Source organism: Amia ocellicauda, chromosome 4 (assembly GCF_036373705.1).
Source record: "Amia ocellicauda isolate fAmiCal2 chromosome 4, fAmiCal2.hap1, whole genome shotgun sequence".
In the NCBI taxonomy this organism is placed as follows: domain Eukaryota; kingdom Metazoa; phylum Chordata; class Actinopteri; order Amiiformes; family Amiidae; genus Amia; species Amia ocellicauda.
The window spans coordinates 44094376-44106105 of NC_089853.1; the positions used below are offsets into that span (position 1 = coordinate 44094376).

At 41.3% G+C, this 11730-nt stretch overlaps 1 long non-coding RNA gene across 1 annotated transcript in view; it reads right to left on the reverse strand.

Moving 5' to 3' along the window:
• LOC136748578 (uncharacterized) overlaps positions 1-4429 on the reverse strand; it is a 21713-nt gene extending 17284 nt beyond the window's left edge. The window contains exons 1-2 of the long non-coding RNA XR_010816597.1: positions 4256-4429; positions 2620-2687 (exon numbers count right to left, since the gene is read on the reverse strand). This is a non-coding gene — a long non-coding RNA (uncharacterized LOC136748578). The remainder of the gene's footprint in view (positions 1-2619; positions 2688-4255) is intronic.
• Positions 4430-11730: the final 7301 nt, after the last annotated feature.

An 11730-nucleotide genomic window follows, 5' to 3' on the forward strand; every position in this document is an offset into this window, starting at 1 on the left:
AAGCCGCAGAGTTCTGGATGAGCTGTAGCGGCGGGTAGTAGTTGCAGGCAGGCCGACCAGGAGGGCGTTGCAGTAGTCCAGGCGGGAGAGGACCAGTGACTGGTCGAGCCGCTGAGTCGAGTAGTCTGCGAGGAAGGGTCAGATTCGGTGTATGTTGCTCAGGAAGAATCTGCAGGTGCGTGTCAGTGTGGTGATGTGCTGGGTGTAGGTTAGTGCAGGATCGAGGGTGAGAGAGTAGTGGATTCCAAGGGGATCGAGATGTAGAGATTAGCAGAAGGTGAGGAAGAGTGGGGGGGAAAACAGGAGATCCAATTTGGAGAGGTTGAGCTTGAGGTGGTGCTAGTGCATCCAGGTGGAGATAGCAGACAAACAGGAAGAGATGCAAGAGGGGATGAGACAGTCAGAAGATGGAAAAGACAGGAAGATCTGGGTATCATCAGCATAGAAGTGGTAGGAAACGCCATGGGATGCGGTGAGGGGGCCCAGGGAGCGAGTGTAGAGAGAGAAAAGGAAGGGGCCCAGGACGGAGCCTTGGGGAATGCCTGTGAGGAGAGGTTGGGGGGTGGATGAGGAGCCTCGCCATGTCACTTGGTAGGTCCAGTCGCTGAGGTAGGAGGAGAACCAGGTGAGAGCAGTCCCAGAGATTCCAAGGTCAGTGAGACAGGAGAGGAGGATGGAGTGATTGACGGTGTCAAATGCTGTGGAAAGATCAAGGAGGATGAGAACTGAGGAGAGGGAGGCCGCCCGAGCACAGCTGAGGGAGTCAGTGACTGCCAGGAGAGCCGTCTCAGTGGAGTGAGCTGTGCAGAAGCCGGATTGCAGAGGATCAAGGAGTGAGTGTTGGGACAGAAAGTCTGAGAGCTGACGGTGGACCGCCCGCTCGAGAGTCTTTGAGAGGAAGAGGAGTAGGGAGACGGGGCGGTAGTTCTAAGGAGAGGTGGCATCAAGGGTTGGTTTCTTGAGGAGTGGGATGACAGCAGCTTGTTTAGATGCAGAGGGGAAACAGCCAGAGAGGAGAGAGGAGTTGAGGAGGGAGGAGATGAAGGGGAGTAGATCAGGAGCGGTCGCTTGGAGTAGGCGAGAAGGTAGAGGGTCCAGGGCACACGTAGGTTTGTGACGTAGGAGGAGAGCGGTAACGTCAGTGTCCGAGAGAGGTGAGAATGAAGAAAAAGAAGCATGGTCAGTGGGAGGTTTGGGTGTGATGGGAGAGGAGAGGGGACTGTTTAAGAGCTTCTGGATGTCTGAAGAAGGAGGCAAAATCATCAGCAGTGAGAGAGGAAGGAGGAGGAGGAGGAGGGGCGGCATGGAGGGAGGAGAAGGTGGAGAAGAGTTTGCGGGGGTTGTTGACAGTGGATTCGAAGAGTGATTGGAAGTAAGATTTCTTGGCTGAGGTGAGTGAGGAGGAGAATGTAGACAGTAGAGAGCGGTAGAGTTCGAGGGCAGCTGGGAGTTTGGTCCTTTTACACTTCTGTTCTGTGGCACACAGACTAGTTCGGATTTAGTGGAGAACAGCAGAGAGCCAAGGCTGAGGAGGGGAGGGACAGGCAGGACGAGACAAGAGCGGACAGAGAGAGTCAAGGGAGGAGGTGAGGGAGGAGAACAAAGAGGAGGTAGCACAGTTGACAGATAGATGGGAAAAACAGTCAATGGAAGGTAAGAGAGTGAGGGCAGTGGAAGCAAGGGTGGAGGGGGAGACAGAGCAGAGATTACGGCGGAAGGTGACAGAGGGAGGGAGTGGGAAGGTAGGGGAGGGAAAGGGAGAAGGAGATGAAGTGGTGGTCTGAGAGGTGGATGTTGAAGTCTCCCAAGGAGGATGGTAGGTGAGGACAGCGAGGGGAGGGAGGAGAGAAGAAAGTCGAGTTCATCCAGGAAGGAGGCGAGTGGACCGGGGGGTACGGTAGAGAACTAGATGGAAGAGGTGAGAGGGAGAGGTAATTTCCACTGCATGGAATTCAAAGCTGTGGGTTGTGATAGAGGAGAGGGGGGTGGAAAGAGAAGAGGAGAGAATGGGAGAGCAGGAGCCCTTGTGAGTCCCGCAGCTAGAGTCCCTGCCCTTTGGAGATGGGGCCCTTCAGAAGGGGGGCACTGAAGGCTGCTGGCTGACTGACTGCTGGTACAGAGGTCCAGGGGGCTGTTAAATACTTCACCTGTAACTAATTAGGACAGTGCACACCTGTGTTGCGTTGAATGACACAAGGCTGTGAGGAAGGCCCTCCCTCCCAAGCAGGACTGCTAATAGCACAATTAATGGCCGCTTTATATCGGAATACAGACAAAGACCGAGTCGGACACACTCAGTTACACTGAACAATAGCTTGTAGTAATGCTAAATAAATGCTAAATAATCACAGCCTACAATGTACCGCTTCTAGTTTACAGAAAGGGTGTGTCGAGTGTGCTACGTAAGTTGCTAAATTAAATACAGTTGCAAGATATACAATTCTTAGCTAAACATGTAACCATGTAAACAATCAATGTAACTCTTAACTAAACTAAGAAACACGAGAGAAAAAGCGATACTTAACTTTAGTTAGGCGACTCCTCAGCTGACTTGCCCGAGTGTCCAGTCCAGGCTAATATCTAAATAATCTATTTGGGAGGTAATATAAAAATACTCACCTCCTCTGGATTCTCAGAAGCCTTCAAGGTTTGAAACCATGTGACGAGATTCCGTACAGGCCCCCAAACTGTTGGAAAGAATTCTTGGGATAAGAGTGTAGTATTCTAGTATTGACCAGCAACTATATTGAACTTATCCAAATTACTTATTTTTTTCTCATACAGGGCCTGTGTGTATCTGCCTTTCTTTCTGTGTCTTGAAGAAATCTGTAGCAGACAGAGACACTCTGTTCTCAAAATATTTCATTTCCATTGCCTTGACACTTTCAGGGGATGAGCTGAACATGGCTACATTGATAATGAACATTCCTGTTGTTTCTGAGAGTCAGGGGCGGTGGCAGGGTATGGCTTGGTTGGGCTACAGCCCCACCAAGAATTGTGTTAGCCCCACCATGGAACAACCAAGAATATCACCGAGCAGAATAAGCGCCAGCCAGTTGCGTCACTGTGTCATTGCTGCGTGAAATTGGCGTGTGTTTGCAAGCAGTGTAGTCTGAGACAAATTAGTTAACATTAGCTAATGCTAGCTAGCTAAGTAATTTGGGAAATTGTAACATTGCTAACATTATTATGGATCGATCCAACAACAACAACTGGCGGATTGTGCTCCTTTGAAAATGTAAATGGTGAGTTTGAATATATTTGAAACAATAGGGTCAATTTGGAAACTGTGCTGACTTTGTCGCGTTTTTTGTGTGGCATCGGCGGCCACCTGTTGTGCTCCGTTAACTACTGTAGCGCTCTGTCTCTGTCTCTGTGTCTCTCTATCTCTTACTTTCTCTGTGTGTTTGAAGAGTGTGACGCATGATGTGCAAAGCGTAGGGTTTGTAGCAGACAGGTTTGCCAGACAACGTGAACGAGTTGAAATAGCACTAATAATATTGCCTAAACTCAGTAGTAGAGACCGTCCACGTCTGTTGCTCTTGATGTAATTTTGCGTATGAAAAAAGAAGTCAGTGCAGTCATCTAACCCAGTATCGGTCAACCCCCCCCTGCTCTCACATTATTTCACCGGCAGCCTGCAGCTTCCCCCCCCTCACACTTTCACCCCATCCCTACCCCAACACCCCCCCCTCCACCGCTCGGTGGGGGTACCCAGCCAAAATCTGGACGCCAAGGGGGTCCCTGGGGTTACAAATCTAACCCATAGCAGCCTAATGCGTAGTATTTCTAGCTACTGGGAAGGGTGCTATTCCATTGTGTGTGTATTCACATTGAAATTCAGACGTTGATTTGAGCCCCACCACTGTATGGATTAGCCCCACCGTAGTTTAGCCAAAAAAAATACTCTGCCACCGCCAGTGCTGAGAGTCATCCATAAGGTTACAGTGCGGTGGAAATGTACCAAATGTTTTGACATATCTACTCATTAGCTATATTGTTGATTATTCAGTAGCCAAAATAATCTATTAATTTTGCATACTTATAAGTATTCAATGCATATTTATTGATTCTTCATAATTATTCCCATATATTCCTTTCCTTTGTTCACTATCAAGGTCTCAACCTATAAATAACTGCACCTATTTTTCTCGGGGCTCAGAACCTTTGCTGAGTCCGGGGATCCTTCGTATCTCTTGTCATCTGTCTCTCTATATAGTTTTTCCAACATACAATAAACATCTTATTGACTCACCATGGTCCTGTGGATTCCATAAACATCAGATTTCTTACAGGAGTCTTCAGTCAATCACCTTCATTTTCAATTTGATTCACATGGAGACCTTGCAGCTGGTTAGGACCGCAAGAGCCTATTGATATAAGCAGTTATATTGCCCGCCAAAAGGGGTGATCTACAGAAGGAGGGGGCAGTCCCCTCTCTTCCTATTGGAGCAAGGAGTGATACAGAAGCAAAAACAGCCGATACTAGTTATACAGTGTATAATATTGAAGGTCTGGGAAAGTTTCACTATCTTTCGTCTTGTACTAGAAACATTCATCTTGTCCCAAGATATACAAGTTGCTCCGTACCTAGTTTCAAGGTCTTGTTGTTGTTGTTGTTATTATTATTATTATTATTATTATTATTTATTTATTTATTTATTTATTTATTTCATAGCAGACGCCCTTGTCCATATAAGAGCAATACAAAGTGCAATAATACAGTACAGTTCAAGGCATAATGCAATTTGCACAGCGTATACGAGATATACAGTAAGCAATACATGTCTTGCATCCTAGATTATAAAAGCTGACCAGTGCAGACAAGATGTTAAGTCACAGTTAAGAGCTAAGGGAAATGGGTCATAGGGGGAATCAAATTAAACCATCTGAGGACTAGTAATGCAAAAGCAAGAAGTATGAGTTTCAGTATTTGTTCCCACTGAGATCTGCCCCCCTCCCCCGCGGATGCTGGAAAAGTATCCTTGTCATTTTTTTCATAAATGGTGATGAAGATGTAACATGTAGAAACAGCAATATTTTAACTAAATTCCATTGTTTGCGCTTCAGCAGAGAAGTGTTAAATAACTGTACTAGTTAACTAACTGTACCAAAAAGATGATGCCAGATAGTTAGTTGATTAATGTACTTGCCAGCCATGTCAGTCATTTCTATTCAACTTTTGTTGTTTAAGAACTACCCCATATGATATTTAATATTTTCATAATTTTTTCCCCCAAGTACTACAGCTTGTGTCCTCAACAGGGGTTACATCGCAGCAATTTACAATTAGATTTTTATATTTCTTGTAGTATGCAGCATTATAGTTATTGTCTATGGCCCTCTAATGATAAATAAATATGTCTATTTAAGCAGAAATCTGCATTTTTAAATTCAACAGTTAATTTAGGTTAAGTTTGAAGCTCTACTATTTACATGAGTCAGTCCTTGACACAGCACAGCCGCCTTTTATTAATTAAATTCAGGATGATTCAGTCTGACTATAAGCTATTGTTTCCACTATGTTGCTATATTTATAATCTGTAACAGAATTTTAGTGTTAAGCTACTTTTCTAGAGTTCAGGTAAGGGGGTCAGGTTGCATATTTTCAGTATATTGGTCTTATATACATAATATATATATATATATATATATATATATATATATATATATATATATATATATATATATATATATATATATATTAAGCCTATCCTCTGTGTACTACAACATTTTTTCCCCAATGCTCATTGAATATTCTCAGTTGGTTGACACTGCACATCTGCAGAAATTAGATTCTTATACATAATTAATACAGTATGTGTTATTTCCAATTAACCTTACATCACTGTATCCTTTGTTTACTGTCTCAGTAGGTAGAAAACAATATAATACTATCAAGAATCATTAGCTGAAAACTGGCAAACTACTGTAGTAGTTAACTACTAATCATTATCATCATTTGGATGTCAACTGCAGTAGGCTAGCTATCAAAGTGATATGACCCTCCACCTCAAAAACATTCAAAACGTATTACTTCATCTGATTGATCTGGATTATTGCTTTATAATGATATATAATTTGTTAAAATATGTTAATTCCTCACAAAGTTAATGTTCCGCTGGCAAACTCCTCAGCAATATACACCAATGTCCATCATATTTACATGAAATTTAGCGTAAATATCCCTGACATGTGTTTTGATCTCACTGAAGACACTATGCTCGAGTCACAGATGAAATGCCCCTCTCCCTCTCGGGTTAACATGGTCTTCGTTTATTGCACTAGAGACAAACGGTTTACCCGCAGCCATGCAAAGGGCAAAGGAGCTCTTGTGCTTTGCTCCTTGTTGTTTAATAATATGTTTTAATGATTTTACTGAGTGGGTTTTCACGTTACTTGTGGAGCTACAAAGATGTGAATAGAAGTGTTCTATAAAGTTAGGATTACAACACGACGTACAGCACTGAACAGTGCACAACAGACCCACAACAATATAGAGAGCATAATGATAATACTAGGAAACAAAACCGATCCACATTGCCATTAACCATGAAACGTCAATCTGCAACTTACTTTTCCTTGAAACTCTCTCTCACATCAGCAGCACCGCTATAACTCGTGCCTCACCTGCTCCTCCACCATAGTTCAGGTTTTAAGGCAGCTCGCACTACATTTCAGTCACTCCGCAAAAGCGGAACTTTTTTAATTGTAAAAAATATATTATTTATGTCATGTTAGTATGTATGTTAGGGGCCCCTTGATATTATGGGGCCCTTGGCGATCGCCTAGTCGCCTGTATGTAAGGCTGGCCCTGGGTAGGACAAACTCTCGCTGGTATCTTTTAAAAGTACAAATATCTTCCTTTAAAATATATTGCTAATTGACAATATATTGCTGTAATTTACGCAGTTCACACTGATTTTGCAATGTGTTCCATTCTTGTAATTGTACATACATAGATCTTTCCAATTACTGATCAAAAACATTTATTTCTGGCTAGTGTGTGCCTGACACTGGGAGTCTGGCAACTTACCCAATATGCTTTGTACTAATTCTGAATATCTCCTTCTATACAGGAGCAAAGGTTAGTTCCCCATGTGTGTCTGGTTCCTTTGGAGCAGTTCTTCCACATGTCTTGCATATATTTGTCTTTGAAAAAATGTCTAGGGAACCGATGAGCAATTAAGTCAGTCACAATGTCCTTCACCATTGTTTGCATATGACTTGCAGCATCTAAGCAAAAGTGTTGTTGTGATCATTTCAATAGCTCTCCCAACGGTTATGTTTAATGACATCTGTGTGTCTATATATTTGATCATAATATCATGTTTGACTAGATAACTGTGCTTGTTCCTGTAATAAGTTTCCCAATTTGCTTTTTACATTATCAGTGTATCCTTTTAGCAGACCTATTTGATGACCATTGTATAGAGAATTCCCTGAACCAAACAGACCTCCCAAATCTCCAACCATCCTTCTCTTTTTTCGACCACTAGGTGTGCTACCTCTTCCCATTATCTTGTTATTATGTCATCATAAGGTCTAGTCATCTAGAGATGGTTTTTACAAGCATCTATCTGCTGGGTGTTGAGCTGCACTACTGTCATATATTCCCACTTCAGATTGTTGATATAGATCTGAGGATCAGATGCTATTACAATCCCATTAGATGGCATAGGCCACATTTTAGGGCACATCCTCGGATATCTTAGTTTGTCATCAGTTACCCAACCAGTTTCCACATTTGCATTTATAATCGTATTTTCACAAATTTGGTGCCCTGCAGGTACACTGTCCCTTTACTAGTCCTCACAGGAATCTGTGAGACAATGATGGCTGCTTAAACTTTTATACATTTGATACATCTCAAAATGAACATGCATTATTATTTATTTCTTAGCAGACGCCCTTGTCCAGGGCGACTTACAAAATTACATATTACATGAACATTGCACTATGATTGCCGATTTGAATGTCAATTATTACATGTCATGATAGATCAAAATGTAAAACAAATAGAATAAAATAATAATAATCTGATTTTAAAATGCATACAATTACATGAACTATAAATGCATAAACATACATTACTTTTAGATGACATTACTGTAAATGAAAAACTAAATATAATTGTCTATCAAAAAAAGCTTTTTTTTATTCAAAGTAAATGTCTATTATAAAATAAACTAGGTTATTGTGACTGCATAATAAAACAAACAAAAAACAGAAGCTACAGTTAACATTTTTGATTGAGATTGTACAATATAACTTGCCGCCATCCTCACGAAGATCTGTAATGTTGTGGACACAGGGTCAGGTGTTAGAAAAACAGGAACAGTTGTAGACAGAAAAATATGGTTTCCAACAAATATATGATTTATTGGATGTCACAAAAAGAAATGGAAAAAATAATCAAGAGGTTTCCAAACAAAACTCAATTCAGAAAAGAATCAACCATCAAGAAAATAAAAACTCCCATAGCAGGATACCTAACACCACAGAGCTACCTAGACTCAGGTTTGCAGGTGTTTATACATTCAACCTATATGCACTCTGTCAAGTGACCTCCACTCCAGCACACCACCAACTAACTCCTCCACCACCTGGTTATATACCCTAGCTCTACATAACCCCCTCCCTAGAACAAATCAATGTTACAAAAATAAATGTATAAAACACAAAAAGAAAATACAATTCAAAATACATTACAACATTCAACACAATAAATACATTTAGGGACAATATCAATATATAAAAAAACTATTAGTTGAATTAACAATACAAATAATTCAGTTATTTATTTTTGACATCGCCTTCCCCGATTTAAAATGAGTCAGCTCTTTCTGTGCTGGAACAACAGGTGTCCTCTATTACCAACATTATGGTAAGGGGAAACCCAGTATTGCACTTCACCAAGATGGCCCCTGTAACCTCCCAGCATTCCCAAACCAAAAAATGGCAGCTCCCACACCCTTGTGCAACCCAACCCAAAGAATAATAATTTACAAGGTTATTTTGTTTTACATTTCCCCTTTCTACTTGGGCTTGACCTAATCCTCCCTCACAACAGGTAAGTACAAACTTTATTTAAACCCTTTTACCTTTCTAATAATCTTTGAGTTATGTTAGGTTTTAAATTCAACAGATGGGCCTACTCCATCACAGTACTCCTGCGCCCTCCGTCCCCTTGTGTACTCTGTTTAGTGGATATTTTCAACTTTACTTTTTGAACGAACAATATTTGGTCTACAAAAAAAAAACCTCTCAATTTTATACCTGCCTCTATGGGTAACCGATCGTGTTGGCAAAGTTAAGCTATTTAGTTTTGTCCCTCCTATGACAGTAATAACAGATCAAACAATTCAAAAATACACGATGCAGATTGTTGACAAAAAGTGAATGAAATGCAAAATAGGCACTATTTACTTTGTAATGTTATTGACAACTAGTGGTTATATATGGTATCATTTATTTAGTTTTTTACACTTATCCCTCAGTCAAAAAGTGGCTTATTCTGTGGAATTCTGCACAAGGAAGAAAATTCTGCAGAAGTAGGCAAATTGGCCTTCCTTGATTGACTTTTTAGTCTTGGTTTTGCATAGAGACTAAGTCTTAGCTACTGCTGTCACTTCTATTGGCAATTCCTCTGGGCATGTTTCCTTGTTTATTTTTACCAGGTGTTTGATGAGCCTTAACCTTTGTGATGCAAATCCTGTTTGGTTCCTGGCTTGCCACATCCCATCTATTTGGTAAGCTACTCTGATGAGTTATGGGCTGTGTAAAACCCTCTCTGTTGGCATAGGGCTAGGTGCTCTGTTAAAGCATGCACTACAAAGGCATTGTCTGAATGTGTGCTAATCGGTCCTTGATACCTTTTGTGCACAGAATCCTGGGGCACATTTGACTGTCTATTTGCCTGAGTCAGGTACCCACACAGCACACCCTGTCCAGAGACAGGTGCATTTAACCTGAAATCATGTGACACACCTTAGGTGGACTCCATTCATCTAATTACGTGACTTCTAAAGTTTCACAACAGCTCAATCAGGTGTCATAGCAAAGGGGGTGATTACTTATGCATTTAAGTATTTTCTGTTTTGTATTTTTAATTAATTCAGAACAATTTGCTGATTATATTTTCATTTCATATTATGAACATTTTCTGTGTTGATCAGTGGCAAAAACTCCTGATTAAATCCATTCAGATTTCATGTTGTAACACAATGACATGTGGGAAAGTCAAAGGGGTTGAATACTTTTGAGAGCCACTGTTCAATATCCCCGGGTTGACCAGTGGTGTACTGCTCTAGGAAGTACTGCTCAACATGATAATAGTCTGTTTTGTTATCTATATGTTGTTCAAATGCCCTTATGAAAGAAACATCTTGAAGAGGATTGCTGTCAAACATTGGAACTGCTCTTGTAGGGAGTGAGAGCTTCTGTTGTTGAATGAGAAGCTCAGCAATATAATTTTGCTTCTGTATAGCATCAGGAAGATTTAACTGACTGGTGTTTGAATCCATTTGACCTGCACCCTAACATCATTTGTTTGTGACTAACATTAAGTAGTAAGTACTGTTACTTTGATTAAAGAAAGAAAGTGGCCCAGCTAGCATCAGCATTAGCAGAAAAAAATTGTGAAGTCCTAGGTAGACTGACTCCTGCACAACGAAAAGATTATCCACAGCTGAAGGAAGCCTTAGCATTCCGTTATGGCAAATCACAAAAGAAAGAAATAGCGAAACTGCAGTTGGAAGGCAAAGTCCAGTTCGAAGGAGAGTCTATTATTAAGCTAGCGGACGACATAGAGAACTAGTTAAAATAGCTTATCCTGATTTCCCAGTAAGCATGCAGGATGAGATCCAAAGGATAAATTCATAGAAGCGCTCAATGAAAATCGGCTCAAGATGCAAGTTAAATTGACCAATCCCCTGATGTTGAAGCGAGCAGTACAATGCGCAATTCGAGTGTATACACTTTCAGAGTGATGCAGAGAGAATGAAAATTAATGTCGTGTTTGGCGCTGCAAGGAAACCGCATGAAAGGACGGCCTATTCTAGAAGTGAGGTTGTGGCCGCCATCTTTGATAGTGGTAGTGATCACCAACCAGCTTCGATCCCAGTCCGCCTCTTCAGGAGTGAACAGAAGTCCGTCGCATCACCAACTTTTCCGTATATCTATGCCTGACTGTAGACTGTAACTTTGGAGAGAAACCTCACAGAGCCTGCCTCTGTGTGTGTCTTTCCTCCCCAAGCTGCTTGTGTGAAAAAACGTGTCTGATCAATGCTTACTACTCTCTCAGTCTGCCTTATTGAAGGGAAACTCCTGACGGAAACTTTACCTCAGGTTATACAATTGGTGTCACGAACAGGATATCACTGGAGGAAAGGAATTCCCCTGAATACTGCTTAAACCATGGGTGATTTTGTTCCATTTACCACCTAATAAAATTAGAAAGCAGTGTTTGGGAGAATGCCTAAACTCTTACTAGAAAGTGGTATAAAAACTAAACTAAAATATCAAAGACTGTTGTGGAGTGTTCACGGGTGGTAGAAACATTATTCAGTATTTGTCTCCGGGTGGTGTTTTATGTCTGTTGTGGGTTTCCTTACCTTAGCCAATTTACTGGTCTCCTTACCTTAGCAGAATAAATTGTCACTATGAGTGACACCAGCATTATTGAGTTTTTGAGGAAGAAAAACCAGAAAGTAGAGAAGAAAACGTTAG